Source organism: Montipora foliosa, unplaced genomic scaffold (genome assembly GCF_036669935.1).
Source record: "Montipora foliosa isolate CH-2021 unplaced genomic scaffold, ASM3666993v2 scaffold_290, whole genome shotgun sequence".
Classification (NCBI taxonomy): Eukaryota; Metazoa; Cnidaria; class Anthozoa; order Scleractinia; family Acroporidae; genus Montipora; species Montipora foliosa.
The window spans coordinates 7,099-11,295 of NW_027179592.1; the positions used below are offsets into that span (position 1 = coordinate 7,099).

Below are 4,197 nucleotides of genomic sequence, written 5' to 3' on the forward strand. Positions count from 1 at the left end.
GTTTCCAGTGCGCAGTTTTTGAGTCAATCTTGTCCGATAACGACAGATATGTGCAAAGGTGGTTCTGTAAAAGTCAAAAGCCAACCAAATTCCACAATTGGAGAGCATCTCCATCTACCAAGCAACTGGACCAGTTATATGACTTCAGTGTCATGCATGCCCCCCTCCATTTTGTCTCTGGGGCTTGGAAAGGCAGGCACCTTGAGCTTGTTGAAAGTGAAACCAGTTTCACTGGATAATACCACAGTTAAAGAGGCAAATGGAGAGGCATCCCCAGAAATGGTTGAGGCATTCCAGAAACGAGATGAACTGATCGGTGGAGTTTGACAATCTAGAAGAATTGCTGGAGGATAAACATGAAGCCATTAATTCCCACTGAAGAGAAGCATTCAGAGGTTTCTTACCGAGACAGCTCCCTATCATCAAAAGGAAGGTGCGAAGGTACCAGTGTGCACAATTAAATAACACATGTCATCTGAAAAATAAAATGATAGAAAATAAATCTTGTAAGATTTATATTATCAACATATTCCTCCTTTGTTTAAGGAGTTTGCAGTACCATTTATTCTCAAGTGTGACAAAAATACATAACTTTTGGAAAGTATGCCTCAAAAGTATATAAATAATTGTGGATGAAGATTGTAAATTATTGTAATATTGGGTTAGGAGATCATAAATTTTTTTGTCTCAATTCATGGCCTGCCACACTTTGTTGCTTGGGCCATAATGCGTGGTCCATAATTTTCAATCTTGGTAAATAAAAGGTATTTAGTTTTTACCTGACGAAAATTGTGTATGACTGGAGTTGTGCCATAAGAAACAAAGTGTCTAACTCTAACAAAATTAATAATAAATATCTTAAATTTTATAATGAGTAACTGTTTTTTTTTCAAAAGGGCTTCATCTTTGTTGTAGGGTTCACTACTCACACAGTGGGAAGCTGTAAAAGCAAGAGGAAAGGGCCAGGCGTGTAGCTTAAAAAGGACAGAGATGAACAACAACACAAAGCGAAAACAACATCTGGGCCAGTTGAAAGCAGCCAAGGAACAACTGACCTACCACATACTTAGCAAAATAAAATAATTTGGAAAGGGCCTTTCCAAACGAATTAGATGGAGTTACTAGAAAAGGATGAATTTAAGAGGCAAGTGTATCACAAAGGGGCTCTGGTTGGTAATGATGTTGCTAAAATTCTGCAACCCTGAAAACATTGGAAAATTTGTAAATTGTTTCAAACCAATCAGAGTGTAATCTGCAAAATGGAGAACATAAGTTTTCAGTGATCAAAAGAAGCAAAACAAGGTGTCAACATTATTGACAAAGAAAAACTTTGTAACAATGTTTCCAACCCTGTTTTTTACTCACCCGGCTGAGCACTCCTCTCTGTCGCCATGAGTGTAGCATTCCCTTGCATGTCCGATGTGCCAGCTTTGGGTCACTGGTTTCCGAATAAACGTTTCAAACACCAACTTGCTTCGAAAGTTTTCATGTGTTAACTTTCCATGTCATGAGAAAAGCCATTTCCAAGCACACCGTGGGCATGGAAGCAGAACACTGCTCAGAAAGTCATACACCCAGTGGTCAACAGGCTTGACAGGACTTACGCAACTACACAAAATACATGTGATCGCTTGGCACTGGTAGGCCAAGAGCCAGGGGCTTCAAAGCCACTCCACTCTGAACAAATTTCAGGAAACCTAAACACAGAAACAGATCAGATGCAATTGTAAATTACAACAGCTAGAATAGTTTTCTATGTTAAAACACCAAAAAGTTGCCAAGCTTGCATAGCTTAGACCTTTAAGTGCTTACTTCATAGTTGAGGAGAGCTGTATCATACATACAGTACTTAATTGACACCGCCTTCCCCATAATGGGCTTTTCAGGACCAATGAAACACAACGAAACGACAGAACAGAATAAACAACCAACAAACTGTTAAGAATCCCAACTGACCGGAGGCAAAACCAGTTGGCTATTTACAAGTGCAGCTGGGAAGTTGCACCCCGGACTACCATGATCAAATTCAAAAAATGGTCAGAGCGGAGTCTTGAACCCCGGATCTACTGCGATCTCAAGGCAAGCTCCCTAACCACTGGGCCACACTGTCTCCCATACATGTTAAATAAACAAGTGCAAATGTAAGTCACACAAATACAATAACATGAAATGGCACAAACACCAGAATACAAAACAATACTATTTTACAAATACTGACATTGGTTCTATAACATAATTTTCTCAAAACCTTTTACCAAGGATTACTCCTTCAAATTAGTAAATCATGCCATCCATATACAAGAAGCCTAGTTTTAGTCCTGCTCCAATAAAAATAAGTTCCATCCACATCATTCAGTGCTTTCACAAAATTCATCATCAAGATGTGACCCATTATGGATTTTGGGTGTAATTTTTGATAGGTCATAAATGTTAACACATCTTGTAACCAGAAAACTGCCAGTTAAGTATAGAAAAACAAATTTCCCTTACACCTTGTAGGGGCCTAGGGGTATAGTAATCACACAATCAAACCCATTGCTCTTATTTATGAGAAATTGCCAATAAACTGGTTTGGCCACCCTAAGGTTAAACATTAACACATTGTTTACATGTAAGGCAATTCTTATTTTGATGAGCCATTAAGTAACGTACGGAAAATAAGACAAATGTAGTTGTCTGCCACAGGACCATAGTAGCACCCTAGAGTATAATGTTATTATGCAGTGCTTCTTCATTGGTATTCTATACAATTATGTAAATATTGTAAATGATTAAATATACAATATATGGCATTTTAACTAATTACCACAGAATACCACAGTATTGTTTTACCTTATTGTAGGATGTTACATTACGTGTTCAGCTATTGAAGCTCTATGAACCTATTGTCCTTGTTTACTGTCAGTTGATTACTGCTATTTTAAAAATTACTCTTAATATCAGCATTAAATAAGAGTTTTTTATACAACTATAGACAATTAAATGAAAATTGTTAGTTGAAATAAGCATGTAAATTGTTCTATATTGTCCCATCTTACTTAAAACCTGAAGGCAGTTGTATCATGGCGCAAAAGACCTGTTTTTTATATTGGAAAAATTAGGTGTCATGCAAATGTGTTATAAAAAAGATCTCATTGGAGGCTTTATAGCACATTGAATTGTCTGGGAATTAAAATTGCACTTTTTAATTTTGATCAACATTGTACAAGTAATCTTAACAAGTTGAAACAAATCCCAGTGAAGTACCGATAACATTTCCCTTGAGTGAGAAAAGTAATTTGCAATTACTTAAGTTTTTCATTCCTTTGCTTGTAGTGCAACATGGCCTTGGTGTAGCCCCCCAACAACTTTTTTTACAAGTTTAATAGCCAACAAGAGTCCTTTTCCAATGTTAAAAACACCACCACGAAACTGTTAATCTTATTTGTAAACAAATTTATGGTGTTTGCGGCAAGATACAGAGCCAACAAACTGGGTGAAAAATTTTGGTTGGGTAGTTACACTAAGTGCGCTCGAGCTATAAACATTGGCATAAAAATACTTGCACCACTTTCTCAACAAATCATATAAAACCAAAACCAAGTTTTTCAGAGTTTTGTACTGGCCATGGGTAATTGCTTTAACTTTATGAATGGTTGTATGGCTTGTAAGGGGCCAATTATTTTGGGAGAGAACACAATAACCCACAGTTAGCAGCTGTGTGGATCAGTTGTACCTACAAATTTATTGTCATTTGACAAATAAAATTTCATAAATTTATTTTCTTTTTTTTGGTTAATTTTCTTTATCCTTTCTCTTTCGAGTCTTTCCTTTAACTCTTCCCTTCTTCTCAATTCTTCTTCCTCTTGTTTTTCGTTTTTCCTCTGGGCTTCTGAAATGTATTAATTTTTGAAGACCAAAAATTCCTTAATTGTTTCCTTTTCTAATGCTTAAAATCAAATCTGGAAAACTGAATTGGCGAAAGCAAGGTACATGTTACCTCTTCTCCTCCTCGTTTTCTTCTGGCCCCACAACACCTCTCGGTTTGAAAATTTCGGACGACGAACTGTGCTTCTTCAAGACATAGAAAACCGAATATATTTAGCTAGCGACTGAAGCCAATTGCCTTGAAAATAACATTTATTAAAAGCACAACACAACAAAAACGCCGCCAGATTAAATGCACTACCTTTGTTTTGGCATTCCGCAAGTTAATTA

The 4,197-nt window shown here is 36.7% G+C and overlaps 1 pseudogene; it reads left to right on the forward strand.

The window, feature by feature from the left end:
* The first annotated feature begins 1,112 nt into the window (after positions 1-1,112).
* LOC137986739 (uncharacterized) lies at positions 1,113-1,744 on the forward strand (annotated as a pseudogene).
* Positions 1,745-4,197: the final 2,453 nt, after the last annotated feature.